The sequence below is a fragment of the Aquarana catesbeiana genome, linkage group LG02, assembly GCF_042186555.1.
Source record: "Aquarana catesbeiana isolate 2022-GZ linkage group LG02, ASM4218655v1, whole genome shotgun sequence".
Taxonomy (NCBI): Eukaryota; Metazoa; Chordata; class Amphibia; order Anura; family Ranidae; genus Aquarana; species Aquarana catesbeiana.
In genome coordinates, this window is record NC_133325.1 from 544,000,705 (window position 1) to 544,017,022 (window position 16,318).

Sequence of the window (16,318 nt, forward strand, 5' to 3'; positions counted from 1 at the left end):
TAGTTGCCAATAGTCCCGAATTTCCCGGGACATTCACGGGATTTAGACCCTTTTCCCGATTGTAGTGTTTCCCTGCAAATGTCCCGGGAAATCCCTTTTTTCAAGATTTTTTTTTTTTGGTAGAGGTCTGCGGCTGGCGGAGATAACGTCTCCGCCGGCCGCCATTTTCCAGAAGACCAGAACATCCATGCCACTGCGCTCTGTGTTTGAGCCAAGCTTAGCAATGGGCAGCGGTGGGTGTCCTGTGATTGGCCGAGCAGGTCATGTGCAGGACAGAGGAGGACATGATTCGCCTGGAGGAGCGGGTCACATGTGGATGCAGGGCTGGACTGTGTCTGTGAGTAATCGCGCCAGCCCTGCATGTCCTATACTAGCGCTGTGTGTCTCTCATCTGCTCTGTTAGGCGCCCCCTCTCCTCTCTGTCAGCCACCCCCCCCTCCAGCCGCCCCCCTTCTCTCTGTGTGCCGCCTCCCCATCCAGCTGCCCCCTTCTCCTCTCTGTCAGCCGCCCCCCCTCCTCTCTGTCAGCCGCCCCCCCTCTCCTCTCTGTCAGCCGCCCCCCCTCTCCTCTCTGTCAGCCGCCCCCCCTCCAGCCGCCCCCTCCTCTCTGTCAGCCACCCCCCATCAGCCGCCCCCCTCCTCTCTGTCAGCCCCCCCCTCTCCTCTCTGTCAGCCGCCCCCCCTCTCCTCTCTGTCAGCCGCCCCCCCTCTCCTCTCTGTCAGCCGCCCCCCCTCTCCTCTCTGTCAGCCGCCCCCCCTCCAGCTGCCCCCCTCCTTTCTGTCAGCCGCCCCCCCCTCCTCTCTGTCAGCCGCCCCCCTCTCTGTCAGCCGCCCCCCCTCTCCTCTCTATCAGCCGCCACCCCCTCTCCTCTCTATCAGCCGCCACCCCCTCTCCTCTCTATCAGCCGCCACCCCCTCTCCTCTCTGTCAGCCGCCCCCTCTCCTCTCTGTCAGCCGCCCCCCCTCTCCTCTCTGTCAACCGCCCCCCCTCCTCTCTGTCAGCTGCCCCCCCTCCAGCCAACCCCCTCCTCTCTGTCAGCCGCCCCCTCTCCTCTCTGTCAACCGCCCCCCCTCCTCTCTGTCAGCTGCCCCCCCTCCAGCCAACCCCCTCCTCTCTGTAAGCCGCCCCCCCTCCTCTCTTTCAGCCGCCCCCCCTCCTCTCTGTCAGCCGCCCCCCCTCCTCTCTGTCAGCCGCCCCCCCTCCAGCCGCCCCCTCCTCTCTGTCAGCCACCCCCCATCAGCCGCCCCCCTCCTCTCTGTCAGCCCCCCCCTCTCCTCTCTGTCAGCCGCCCCCCCTCTCCTCTCTGTCAGCCGCCCCCCCTCTCCTCTCTGTCAGCCGCCCCCCCTCTCCTCTCTGTCAGCCGCCCCCCCTCCAGCTGCCCCCCTCCTTTCTGTCAGCCGCCCCCCCCTCCTCTCTGTCAGCCGCCCCCCTCTCTGTCAGCCGCCCCCCCTCTCCTCTCTATCAGCCGCCACCCCCTCTCCTCTCTATCAGCCGCCACCCCCTCTCCTCTCTGTCAGCCGCCCCCTCTCCTCTCTGTCAGCCGCCCCCCCTCTCCTCTCTGTCAACCGCCCCCCCTCCTCTCTGTCAGCTGCCCCCCCTCCAGCCAACCCCCTCCTCTCTGTCAGCCGCCCCCTCTCCTCTCTGTCAACCGCCCCCCCTCCTCTCTGTCAGCTGCCCCCCCTCCAGCCAACCCCCTCCTCTCTGTAAGCCGCCCCCCCTCCTCTCTTTCAGCCGCCCCCCCTCCTCTCTGTCAGCCGCCCCCCCTCCTCTCTGTCAGCCGCCCCCCCCTCTCCTCTCTGTCAGCCGCCCCCCCTCTCCTCTCTGTCAGCCGCCCCCCCCTCTCCTCTCTGTCAGCCGCCCCCCCCTCTCCTCTCTGTCAGCCGCCCCCCCCTCTCCTCTCTGTCAGCCGCCCCCCCCTCTCCTCTCTGTCAGCCGCCCCCCCCTCTCCTCTCTGTCAGCCGCCCCCCCCTCTCCTCTCTGTCAGCCGCCCCCCCCTCTCCTCTCTGTCAGCCGCCCCCCCCTCTTCTCTCTGTCAGCCGCCCCCCCCCCTCTCCTCTGTCAGCCGCCCCCCTCCTCTCTGTCAGCCGCCCCCCCTCTCCTCATTGTCAGCTGCCCCCCCTCCTCTCTGTCAGCCGCCCCCCCTCCAGACGCCCCCCTCCTCTCTGTCAGCCGCCCCCCCTCTCCTCTCTGTCAGCCGCCCCCCATCCAGCCTCCCCTCTCCTCTCTGTCAGCCGCCCCCCCTCCTCTCTGTCAGCTGCCCCCCCTCCAGCCATCCCCCCCTCCAGCCATCCCCCTCTTCTCTGTCAGCCGCCCCCCCCTCTCCTCTCTATCAGCCGCCACCCCCTCTCCTCTCTATCAGCCGCCCCCTCTCCTCTCTGTCAGCCGCCCCCCCTCTCCTCTCTGTCAACCGCCCCCCCTCCTCTCTGTCAGCTGCCCCCCCTCCAGCCAACCCCCTCCTCTCTGTCAGCCGCCCCCTCTCCTCTCTGTCAACCGCCCCCCCTCCTCTCTGTCAGCTGCCCCCCCTCCAGCCAACCCCCTCCTCTCTTTCAGCCGCCCCCCCTCCTCTCTTTCAGCCGCCCCCCCTCCTCTCTGTCAGCCGCCCCCCCTCCTCTCTGTCAGCCGCCCCCCCCTCTCCTCTCTGTCAGCCGCCCCCCCTCTCCTCTCTGTCAGCCGCCCCCCCCTCTCCTCTCTGTCAGCCGCCCCCCCCTCTCCTCTCTGTCAGCCGCCCCCCCCTCTCCTCTCTGTCAGCCGCCCCCCCCTCTCCTCTCTGTCAGCCGCCCCCCCCTCTCCTCTCTGTCAGCCGCCCCCCCCCCTCTCCTCTGTCAGCCGCCCCCCTCCTCTCTGTCAGCCCCCCTCCTCTCTGTCAGCCGCCCCCCCTCTCCTCATTGTCAGCTGCCCCCCCTCCTCTCTGTCAGCCGCCCCCCCTCCAGACGCCCCCCTCCTCTCTGTCAGCCGCCCCCCCTCTCCTCTCTGTCAGCCGCCCCCCATCCAGCCTCCCCTCTCCTCTCTGTCAGCCGCCCCCCCTCCTCTCTGTCAGCTGCCCCCCCTCCAGCCATCCCCCCCTCCAGCCATCCCCCTCTTCTCTGTCAGCCGCCCCCCCCTCTCCTCTCTGTCAGCCGCCCCCCCCTCTCCTCTCTGTCAGCCGCCCCCCCCTCTCCTCTCTGTCAGCCGCCCCCCCTCTCCTCTCTGTCAGCCACCCCCCTTCAACTGCCCCCCTCCTCTCTGTCAGCCGCCCTCCCTCTCCTCTCTGTCAGCCGCCCTCCATCCAGCCTCCCCTCTCCTCTCTGTCAGCTGCCCCCCCTCTCCTCTCTGTCAGCTGCCCCCCCTCCAGCCACCCCCCTCCTCTCTGTCAGCCGCCCCCCCCCTCTCCTCTCTGTCAGCCGCCCCCCTCTCCTCTCTGTCAGCCACCCCCCTTCAACTGCCCCCCTCCTCTCTGTCAGCCGCCCCCCCTCTCCTCTCTGTCAGCCGCCCCCCCTCTCCTCTCTGTCAGCCGCCCCCCCTCCAGCTGCCCCCCTCCTCTCTGTCAGCCGCCCCCCCCCTCCTCTCTTATACTTACCAACGTAGACTATTTCCCGAATTTATTGCTTCCCGGGAAATGTCCCGAGAAATCCGTTTTTCCACGATTTTCCAGAAAGGAAAAGGTCTGTGGCCGGCGGAGACATTGTCTCCACCGGCCACCATTTTTAAGAAGACCAGGAACATGGCTGGGCGGCTAGATGGAGCTCCTGTGTCACCGCCTACCCCCCCGCCTCGCTTCGCTCCCACCACCCCCTGCCCCACTCCGCCCCGTTCTATTGTAACCACGCGGCGGGCGGAGACCTACTAGGAAACCTGTTGTAAGGGAGGGCTCCCTGGGGAAAACTGATGTAAGGGGGGGCTCCGCTGGGGAAACCTGATGTAAGGGAGGGCTCCGCTGGGGAAACCTGATGTAAGGGAGGGCTCCGCTGGGGAAACCTGATGTAAGGGAGGGCTCCGCTGGGGAAACCTGATGTAAGGGAGGGCTCCGCTGTGGAAACCTGATGTAAGGAGGGCACCGGTGGGGACATCTGATGTAAGGGGGGGCTCTGCTGGGGACACCTGATGTAAGGGGGACACCACTGGGGACATCTGATGTAAGAGGGCTCCGCTGGTGACACCTGATGTAAGGGGGGCTCCGCTGGGGACACCTGATGTAAGGGGGGCTCCGCTGGGGACATCTGATGTAAGGGGGGCTCCGCTGGGGACATCTGATGTAAGGGGGGCCCTGCTGGGAACATCTGATGTAAGGGGGGGCTCCGCTGGGCACATCTGATGTAAGGGGGGCTCCGCTGGGGGCACCTGATGCAAGGACGGACTCTGCTGGGACAACTGATGCAAGGACGGACTCTGCTGGGACACCTGTTGCAAGGACTGACTCTGCTGGGGGGCACCTGATGCAAGGACGGACTCTGCTGGGACACCTGATGCAAGGACGGACTCTGCTGGGACACCTGATGCAAGGACGGAGTCTGCTGGGTGCACCTGATGCAAGGACGGAGTCTGCTGGGACACCTGATGCAAGGACGGACTCTGCTGGGGGCACCTGATGCAAGGACGGACTCTGCTGGGGGCACCTGATGCAAGGACGGACTCTGCTGGGGGCACCTGATGCAAGGACGGACTCTGCTGGGGGCACCTGATGCAAGGACGGACTCTGCTGGAGGCACCTGATGCAAGGACGGATTCTGCTGGGACACCTGATGCAAGGACGGACTGTGCTGGGGGCACCTGATGCAAGGACGGATGGCTGGTGGCAGGTGACACGCTCAGGGATCCCACTGATTTGGCACTATGGTGAGTTGAATGATTTAATTTTATATTACAATGTAATAATAGAAATAATGCACTTCAATCATGCTGACACCATAACAACCATGGTGCCGGGATGATTGAAGTGCTAACACCAGGTGTTTGGAGTATCTTTATCTGCTGATTGTTAAACTTTCTGGAATACACATATTTCTATTGTTGTGTAGGATCTGGGGCTGCTGTCCCTCCATCCCTCCCTCCCTCTCCCTCCCTCGTTCATCTCAGACGCTAACCACACCCCCTTTGAGCCACTCCCATTTAAGACACTCCCACTATTTTGCGTAAACCACGGGCAATTTTCACTGCGGCGCGCGGAGCGCATCGCAGTTTTACTTTTCCCCTGTGGCACACCTACAAACGCATGCTCTGCCCCTAATTATAATAAGACTCCGCCTACAGCCAAAAAAGTGTCCCTAAATTTTTTTTTTACAATGTTGGCAACTATGGTATGGCTAATGATCAGGAGCACTGTTGCAGGCTGTATTGTTCTGATATCACTGGGAATAGTGTGCTAGCAATCAGGAATACTGTTGCTGGCTGCACTGGTCTAGCGACACTGGGAATAGGTGCGTAGAGTTGCCACCTGTCCGGGATTCACCTGGACAGTTCAGGTTTGGAATCACGTGTCAGGGTTTCAGACTGCCTGAAACCCGGACACATTATTCAGACTGGGCTATGGCTTCCCAGCAGGGTTGCTGGCTGCAGTTGTCTAAGCTTAGAGTGTCTGTAACTCTCTTTCATGCTGCCCAAAGCCAGCACTAACAACCCCCTCCAAACACACACACAGATGGGAGAGGAGAGAGGGCTTGATCTGCACCTCTTCCTCCCGGCCCTACCCCTCTGCGTCTGCCCACACTCCTTAGAAAAGGAAAGTGTGGGCTGGAAATTTGAAGTTCATCAGCATCAGATACATCTGGATGAGAGGTGCTGACTTCCAAGGGGTGAGTGAGCTCACAATCCACCCCTGGCTGTGAGTGAAGTCTCCCCCCTTCTATCTCCTGCCTCTGAGTGGGTACACTAAGGTAAATCAGGGTTCTCAGAGCACCCCTTACATCAGAGTTCCCCTTTACACCTGAGGCCGCAGTGTTCCCCTTCAGAGTCCTCTCCGTGCATCAGAGCTCTGTGTTCCCCCGTAAATCAGGGTTCCCAGAGCATCCCTTATGTCAGAGTCCCCAGAGTTCTCCCTTACATCAGAGTCTGCAGTGTCCCCCCCCTTACAATGAAAGGTAACTCTGTGAGTTCAGATGTAAAGGGGGACTCTTGTTATTAACTTCATATGATTAGAAATGTTATTCAATAGCAAAATATATGTATAGGTGTTATTACAAAAAAAAATTGCTGTGTGAGCGCCAAAGTGTTCAGGTTTGCCTTGAAGAAAAGGTGGCAACCCTACAGGTGCTGCAGTGATCAGGAATGCTGTTGCTGGCTTTCATTGGTCTAGTGACACCATACTGGTGTTGAAGCGATCAAGAGCACTGCTGCTGGCTTCTGCTGGTCTGGTGACACTAGGACTGGTGTGGCCATGATCAGGAACACTGATGCTGGCTGCACTGACCCTATGACACTGTACCAGTGGCGGCTAATGCTTCTATCATCAGCTTGGTTTTAAAAATTAAAGCTAGAAGCTGATTGGTTGCCATGCACAGCTGCTCTAGATTCTGGCTGCTTCAGTTTTGATCAATGTGTGGGGAAATAGAGTAGTGGCTGCAAAATAAGCCTCTATTTTCATGTGTAATGGCTGTGATTAGTCACAGCAACAATGTAGTACAGGGACAATTTCACTGGCTCTGTACCCTGTTCTGTGATCTACCTTGTGCAATGGACACATTGATTACAGAGAGTGCTAGTGTGTGCACTAGAGGGCATGCACAAGCACTGCAAAGGGGAGGCTGTTTTAAAATAACCTCCTGTCGTCCATAAGGCAGCTGTCTGGCCGTTTATGTACAAAGCCAGATGGTGATGAGCTGTAAGGCTTCCTCATAGGAATGCATGGGGCCATAAGGTTATATTTCACTGTTGATTGAAAGCCAAATTTGTAATGAAAAATAAATTCAGATGAATATTTTACATAATAAAACAATGTTTTTAATGGATAGCTAGTTAGACAGCTCTGAAAAGCAAAGTTCTGGTCCTGAAATGGTTAAGCAACTTAGAAACCTGGACTTAACTGGAGCATAGTTTGCTTGGCACCGAAAGTAAAACTGAAGTAGGTGGTGTTTTACAATCTTTATTGATACAAAGTCCAGTAAAGTAACAGACAAAAGATCTGCACTGTTTTAAGCAAACTTAAACCATAGAACTATGGTTCTACTGCCATGCCCCCTTAACCACTTACCCAAAGACCAGAGCACTTTTTGTGATTCGGCACTGCACCGATTTAACTGACAATTGCGCATTCGTGCTAAGTGGCTCCCAAACAAAATTGATATCCTTTTTTCCCCACAAATATGCCCCGTACACACAGTCGGACATTGATCGGACATTCCGACAACAAAATCCTAGGATTTTTTTCTGACGGATGTTTGCTCAAACTTGTCTTGCATACACACGGTCACACAAAGTTGCCGGAAAAACCGATCATTCTGAACGCGGTGACGTAAAACACGTACGTCGGGACTATAAACGGGGCAGTAGCCAATAGTTTCATCTCTTTATTTATTCTGAGCATGCATGGCACTTTGTGCGTCGGATTTGTGTACACACGATCGGAAATTCCGACAACGGATTTTGTTGTCGGAAAATTTTATAGCAAGCTCTCAAGCTTTGTGTGTTGGAAAATCCGATGGAAAATGTGTGATGGAGCCTACAGAATTTCCGACAACAAGGTCCTATCACACATTTTCCATCGGAAAATCCGACCGTGTGTACGGGGCAATAGAGCTTTCTTTTGGTGGTATTTGATCACCTCTGCGGTTTTTATTTTTTGTGCTATAAACAAAAAAATAGCGACAATTTTGAAAAAAACAAATTTGTACATTGTGCTATAATAAATATCCCCCAAAAATCTATAAAAAAAAAATAGTTTTCCTCAGTTTAGGCCGATACGTATTCTTCTACATATTTTTGGTAAAAAAATCACAATAAGCGTTTATTGATTGGTTTGCGCAAAAGTTATAGCGTCTACAAAATATGGGATAATTTTATGGCATTTTTATACATTTTTTTTTTTTTACTAGTAATGGCGGCGATCCGCGATTTTTATCGTGACTGCGACATTATGGTGGACAGATCGGACACTTTTGGCGCAATTTTGGGACCATTCACATTTATATAGCGATCAGTGCAATTAAAAATGTATTGATTACTGTGTAAATGTGACTGGCAGTGAAGGGGTTAACCAATAGGTGGAGCTGTAGGGGTTAAGTTGTGTCATAGGGAGTGATTCTAACTGGGGGGGGGGGGGACTATGTGTGACATGACACTGATTACTGATCACAGGGAGCAGTGATCAGTGTCAGTGTCACTAGGCAGAACGGGGAAATGCTTGTTTACATCAGCATTTCCCCGTTCTTCCTCTCCGTGTGACGATCGCGGGTATCCCCGTGGACATCGAGTCCGTGGGACCCGCGATCACACTCACAGAGGTCGCGGCGGGCGCGCACACCCGCAAACCGCTTTTTAAAGGGCAACGTTAACCTGCCTGTACGTGCCCTTCTGCCGACATATATCGGCGTGAGCCGGTCGACAAGCGGTTAAAAGAGAATTATGCAAAAAAAAACAAGTTTTGTTAAACCCAAAACCCAAGTGCTTTTTTTTTACACCTACTATTCCTTTTATACTGGTTTTTGAAATGACAAATGCAGCAATTTAGAAATTGAATGAAAGGTTTAGCACCGGGAAACACTTTTTGAAAGATAAATAGTGCATTTTATATACAACTATATAGATTAGACCAAAATGAGGGACAAATGAGGAGGAAAAAAGGACAGAGGGACTTTGTTCCAAATCAGGGACAGCCCCTCGAAACCAGGGAAAGTTGGGAGCTATGCATTGATTATCTTGTCACAAAGGCATCTAAAGTGGGTGGGATCTTTTAGGCAGCAAGTTAACATGTTGTCCCTGAGGTTGATGGGCTGAAAGCAGAAAAAAATAGGCAAGCATAAGGATTTGATTGACTTTGAGAAGGGCCAAATTGTACTGGCTAGACAACTGGGTCAGAGCAAATCCAAAACTTCAGCTCTTGTGGGATGTCCCCAGTCTACAGTGGTCAGGAACTACCAAAAGTGGGCCAAGAAAGGAAAAACAGTGAACTGGCAACAGAGTCATGGGCGTCCCAAGGCTCACTGATGCACGTGGGGAGTGAAGGCTGGCCCCTGTATTCCAATCCAATAGAAGAGCTACTGTAGCTCAAATTGCTTAAATAGTTAATGCTGGTTGCAATAGAAAGGTGTCAGAATACACAGTACATTGCAGTTTGCTGAGTATGGGGCTTCGTAGCAGCAGACAGGTCAGGGTGCCCATGCTGACTCACAGTCAAAAGCGCCTACAATGGGCATGCGATCATCAGAACTGGACCACGAAGCAATGGAGGAAGGAGGCCTGGTCTGATGAATTCAAGTATGGTTTGAGGAACATAACAACAATTTTGAGGTGCTGACTTGGCCTCCAAATTCTCCAGATCTCAATCCTTTGAGCATCTGTGGGATGTGCTGGAAAACAAGTCTGCTCAATAGGGATGAGCTTGATGTTCGGGTTGAACAGAAGTTCGACTCGAACATCGGGTGTTCTCCGAACAGCGTGCATTTTGGGGTGTTCACAGAAAATTCGAGCTCCATGGAATGCCCCATAATGCACTGCGAGATCACAGTGCATTGCTGTATGATGATTGGCCAAAGCATGCACCTGACCTGCATGCTTTGGCCAATCACAGCGTGCTCTCTTAAGAGAGCAATAATTGGCCAAAGGCAGGGTGGCTTTGAGCAATCATGGCTCAGGGGGACTAAGTCCACGCCCCACACTATATAAGGCTGCTTACAGAGCGGCCGTGTGTAGTATTGTTGGCGTGGACAGAGAGATAGCTTGATTTAGATTAAGTACGCAGGTTATTCAGTTAGTGGCAGTGTATTTGATATATATACAGTCAGTCTAGTGTGTATGTGTGTATGTGTGTGTGTGTGTGTGTGTGTGTGTATGTATATATATATATATGTAAATATTGCACAGATATCACGGTGTTTTACAATTACGGTGGTCACAACAGGCAGGTAAATTTCAGATGATAAAGCCGCACATTAGCCCGACATGTTTCCCTGAAATGCTTCCTCAAGGGATGTGCAGACCGTAAATTTATATCAACATAAACTCTACAGGGATGAAGATAAAAAGTAATCATATAAGTGAACAGACAAATTGTATATATATTATATTACTTTCAAAATGCAACGATCAAAAAACAGAAGAAGAGCACAGTGTATATTTGACATAGCACAAAGAGAGCTTACCCCGCAGCAACCTTTACACAGAATAATCACAGCATAAACCTCAACTAGCACAATACCCCAAATGAGGCCATCTTGGTGCAGTCACAGAGGACAGAAGGGTAAAGGAAAATATACATATATGTAATATAAATACATATGTGGGAATAAAAAGTATATATGTAACTAAAGGTGAAAAAAGAAGAGGAATGATCCTGGCTAGAAATGACATATGGCCAGGCAAATGGGGGGACATAGGTTAGTACTTACTTTCATAATAAATTAATAAAGCATATGGTGAAGGGAAGACTTCAGTAGTCCTGCTGATGGTGATTGCAGGAATACATTCTGTTGACTATTGAAAGAAAAAAAAAGGGATGAAATAAAGAAAGAAGGGAATATGAATTGCTAAATGTTCAACTAATTAATGAGAATGGGGATGAACTGAATGATAAAGTATAATAGAAATTGTCAAAGATAGATAGCTTCTATAAAGGACATTGTCTCACCAAATAGTATAAGAATAAAAAAAAATAAAGCATTGTTTGTAAAGTTAATTGAGTATACAATAAGGGATGATCAAGTGAAACCGAGCAGCGGTTATATAAATGAAACAGGGGCATTACACAGTGTACTTACCAGTCACGAACACTGTCTGTGATGAATCTTAACCTCCAGCTCTGGCAGCTGGAAGGCCAGATAAGCCGGCTTTATCTGTCCTCCATCACGTTGGCGTGTGACGTCACCAACACGATGCGGACGTGTGGACGCCTAGGCGCATGCGCAGGGAGCCGAGAGCCCGATAGACTACAAGCCCCAGAGTGCAGTGCGGCAACGAGAAAGCTACGGCCGACACACAGACTAAAGGCTGGGCGAATGGCACGCAGCTAAATCAGAGCCCGCAGTGCAATCATGGGGCAGCAGGATGTTGTGAAGGGAACACTAAGAGGCGTAAAAAGGCTCCTGACCTCCCGCTAGCGAGGCGTAGAATGGGCACATAGTGAAAATCACAGTGTGCCCCGTGTGACTGCTATGTGTATTTGATATATATACACTCAGTCTAGTGTGTGTGTGTGTGTGTATATATATATATATATATATATATATATATATATATATATATATATATATGTCTATATCACACACACACAGTATCTCACAAAAGTGAGTACAACCCTCACATTTTTGTAAATATTTTTCTATCTTTTCATGTGACTGTACAGCTTGTATAACGGTGTAAATTTGCTGTCCCCTCAAAATAACTCCACACAGCCAGTAATGTCTAAACCACTGGCAGCAAAAGTAAGTACACCCCTAAGTGAAAATGTCCAAATTGGGCCCAATTAGACATTTTCCCTCCCCGGTGTCATGTGACTCATTGGTGTTACAAGGTCTCAGATGTGAATGGGGAGCAGGTATGTTAAATTTGGTGCTATCGCTCTCACTCTCTCATACTGGTCACTGGAAGTTCAACATGGCACCTCATCACAAAGAACTCTCTGAGTATCTGAAAAAAGAATTGTTGCTCTACAGAAAGATGGCCTAGACTATAAGAAGATTGCCAAGGCCCTGAAACTGAGCTGCAGCACAGTGGCCAAGACCATACAGCAGTTTAACAGGACAGGTTCCACTGAGAACAGGCCTTGCTATTATCGACCAAAGAAGTTGAATGCATGTGCTCAGTGTCAAATCCAAAGGTTGTCTTTGGGAAATAGACGTATGAGTTCTGCTGCAGAGGTTGAAGGGGTGGGAGGTCAGCCTGTCAGTGCTCAGACCATATGCCGCACGCTGCATCAAATTGGTCTCCATGGCTGTCTTCCCAGAAGAAAGCCTCTTCTAAAGATGATGCACAAGAGAGCCTGCAAACAGTTTACTGAAGACAAGCAGACTAAGGACATGGATTACTGGAACCATGTCCTGTGGTCTGATGAGACCAAGATAAACTTATTTTGTTCAGATGATGTCAAGCGTGTGTGGCGGCAACCAGGTGAGGAGTACAAAGACAAGTATGTCTTTCCTACAGTCAAGCATAGTGATGGGAGTGTCATGATCTGGGTCTGCATGAGTGCTGCCGGTACTGGTGAGCTACAGTTCATTGAGGGAACCATGAATGCAAACATGTACTGTGACATACTGAAGCAGGGCATGATCCCCTCCCTTCGGGACTGGCCACAGGGCAGTATTCCAACATAACGACCCCAAACACGCCTCCAAGATGACCACTGCCTTGCTAAAGAAGCTTAGGGTAAGGGTGATGGACTGGCCAAGCATGTCTCCAGACCTAAACCCTATTGAGCATCTATGAGGCATCCTCAAACAGAAGGTGGAGGAGCACAAGGTCTCTAACATCCACCAGCTCCGTGATGTCCTCATGGAGGAGTGGAAGAGGACTCCAGTGGCAACCTGTGAAGCTCTGGTAAACTCCATGCCCAAGAGGGTTAAGGCAGTGCTGGAAAATAATGATGGCCACACAAAATATTGACACTTTGGGCCCAATTTGGACGTTTTCACTTAGGGTGTACTCAATTTTGTTGCCAGCAGTTTAGACATTAATGGCCGTGTTCGTTATTTTGAGGGGACAGCAAATTTACACTGTTATACAAGCTGTACACTTACTACTTTACATTGTAGAAAAGTGTCATTTATTCAGTGTTGTCACATCAAAAGATATAATAAAATATTTACAAAAATGTGAGGGGTGTACTCACTTTTGTGAGATAATGTGTATATGTGTGTGTGTGTGTGTGTATATATGTGTGTGTGTGTATGTATATGTATATGTGTGTATATATATATATATATATATATATATATATATATATATATATATATATATATATATATATATATATATATATATATATATATATGTATGTATATGTGTGTGTATATGTATATATATATATATATATATATATATATATATATATATACACATATACAGTGTGTACAGTTTCTACTACACTTCTGGTGTACACAGTATAAAATACAGTGCAGCCATTGTACAGTGCAGGCGGTGTACACAGTACACAATACGGTGCAGCTGTAGTACAGTTTCTAATAAAGTACAGGTGGTGTACACAGTATCTAATACAGTGTGTACAGTTTCTACTACACTTCTGGTGGTGTATATAATACAGTGCAGCCATAGTACAGTTCTACTACTTTTCTGGTGGTGTACACAGTATCTGATACACTGTGTACAGTTTCTAATACACTTCAAGCGGTGTACACAGTATCTAATACAGTGTAGTGTGGTGTTGCAAAACAAAAAATAGATGTGCGGAAGGCCACCGAGGAGAGGCAGACACTCACAGGCCACTAAAAGAGGGCAAGCAGCCTCTGTCTACAGTCAACAGTGGTGGTCATGGACATGGTGAATCCTCTGCAGGTGGCCGTAGGGTACGCTTGTGTGTTTTTTTTTTTAATGCAGCTGACCATGTTATTGAGACACAACATGCAGAAGAGTTGGTGGAGTGAATAACAAAGTCCTCCTCATCCTCCTCATCCTCTGTCACCCAGGTTCAGAGTAGTTTGCATTCCAATGCAGCTGCCAAAGCGGCCTATTCCACCGGCAACTTGTCCACAGTCACTCCTTCCGTAGCTCCACCATCCTGCACAGAGGAGTCCCCAGAATTATTCGACCACAGTGTCGGGTACATGCTGTTGGAGGGTGCAAAGCGATTTGAAAGTTCCGATGTTGGTTCCCAGGTTGAGGAAGGGAGAAATGTAAGCCTAGACAGAGGGGGTGCCCAAGAAGGACAAGAAACTGGCAGTCATGTTCCCCCAGCTGCAGCCGTCACTGGAGCTGCACCAAGTTTGCTCCAGTGATGAGGGAGGGGATGATTAGGTCACTGACTGTACTTGGGTGCCTGAGAGAAGAGAGGAGGAGGCACAACTCCAACGAGGTAGGATGTCCTCTAGGGGGCAGCTTAGGGGAACAACCCTATTGCAACACACCGCAGAGCTCCGCGGGTGCAGGACACTGCTGACTCCCCACTGACTTTTAAAAGTTCCTTGGTGTGGGGCTTTTTTGACACATGTGCAGCAGATCGCACCATTGCTGTTTGCAACCTATGTCTGAAGCAGATCAAGCGTGGCCAGAACAGCAGCTGCGTGGGCACCACGTGCTTGACCAGACCAGACCAGACATATGATGACCTGCCATGGAGGCCTTTGGCAACAGCACTTGAAAGACCCACATCAAAGAAAAAGGTGGACTTCTCCTTGCTTCTCATCTGGGATCTCCAACCCCACTATACCTCCAGTCCTCTCAAAAACCTGCACTGAGAGGAATGAAGGTATAGCAATAGGTGTCCCAAGTACTTGCAGCCAATCTGCTAGCAGTACACCACCATCTGATTTTTAGCAGGCGAATTTCCCTACCCCAGTTGCTGAACCCTAAAAAGAAATTTGATCCCAGCCATCCACATGCTCAGTGTCTAAATGCTAGCTTGGCCAAATTGCTAGCACTGCAACTGCTGCCTTTTCAGCTGGTAGACTCTGTCCCCTCTTGTGAATTTGTGGAATGTGCTGTACCTCAGTGGCAGGTTCCAAAACACCATTTCTTTTCACGGAAGTCCATTCCGGCTCTCTACTGGCATGTGGAAGGCAATGTTTTGGCCTCGTTGGAAAGGGTGGTCGGCAGTAAGGTTCATATTGCTTTTCCTTCACAGCGCACTAGGTAACTCTGCTGGCAGCTGGGAAGGATGCAGGACAGGGTTCAGTGTTGGAGCTTATTCCGCCACCATGCTTCCAAAATGCTAGTGGTGATTCTGCCACAGCTCTCTTCTCCACCCCTCTTCCTCTTCCTCTATGGCCTCTTCTTCAGATTTGTCCTCTGAACCAGCGGTGCTCTGTAAGTGTTCAAGAGCTACGCAAGCAGTCAGGCTAAAAGATGCCATGCGGTGCTTGAGTTGGTCTGCCTAGGGGACAGGAGTCACACTGGGGCAGAGATTCTGTCAGCTCTGCAGGGGCAGGCTCAGAGAGGGTTGACGCCATGCCAGCTTCAGCCAGGAATGATTGTATGCGACAATGGCACCAACCTTCTCTCCGGCCTCCGACAGGGACACTTGACCCATGTTCCATGTTTGGCACACGTCCTGAATTTGGTGGTCCAGTGGTCCTTGTGCAGGTACCCAGGCTTACAGGATCTCCTGAGGTAGGCCAGAAAAGTCTGTGGTAATTTACGCCGGTCATACAATGCCAGTGCTCGGCTGGCTGATATTCAAGGGGAGTGCAACCTGCCCACCAACTGCCTCATTTGTGACATGCCCACCAGGTGGAACTCAAAGTTGGCAATTCTGCATAGGCTGCACACAGTAGAGGGCCATCAATGAGTACCTGTCTGAGTATGGCACCAGGACAGGGTCAGGGGAGCATGGCTTCTTTTCACCACACCAGTGGCTACTGATCAAGGATGCATGCACTGTCCTGTCACCATTTGAGGAGGCCACAAGGATGGTGAGCAGCAACAATGCATGCATCAGTGTCACTGTTCCTCTAGTCTTCTTGTTGGAGCACACGCTTCATGGAATCATGGACAGGGCACTTGAGACAGAACAGCGGGATGAAGAGGAGGACTTCCTTACCTCTCAAGGCCCCCTTTATCCAGATAGCATTCCTGCTGGCCCACCAAACACACAGGAAGAGGAGGAGGAGGAGGAGGAGGATTGTGTCAGCTTGGATGTAGAGGATAACACTCAGCAGCAGTCTTCAAGGGATGGTTTTCAGTCCACAGAAACCCAAGGAGTGGTACGTGGCTGGGAGGAGGTAGTTACAGATCATGTGATCCTTAGTGACCCAGAGGACTCAGAATCGAATGCCTCTGAAAACTTACGCTGCATGGCCTCCCCGATTCTGCAAAGCCTGCGAAAGGACCCTAGTATTCGTGGTATCAAGGAGAGGGATCATTACTGGCTGGCAACCCTTCTTGATCCACGTTACAAGAGTAAGGTTACAGAACTCATCCTGCCTTCACAGAGGGAGCAGAGGATGAATCATCTTCAGGAGGTCTTGAAGAAAGGTTTGTGCCACGCATTTCCAGATCCTGGGAGGTTACAATTTCCTGGTGC

General features: G+C 51.4%; 1 long non-coding RNA gene across 1 annotated transcript in view; it reads left to right on the plus strand.

The window, feature by feature from the left end:
- The first annotated feature begins 3,532 nt into the window (after window positions 1-3,532).
- LOC141128539 (uncharacterized) overlaps window positions 3,533-16,318 on the plus strand; it is a 75,313-nt gene continuing 62,527 nt past the window's right edge. The window contains exon 1 of the long non-coding RNA XR_012241710.1: window positions 3,533-4,812. This is a non-coding gene — a long non-coding RNA (uncharacterized lncRNA). The remainder of the gene's footprint in view (window positions 4,813-16,318) is intronic.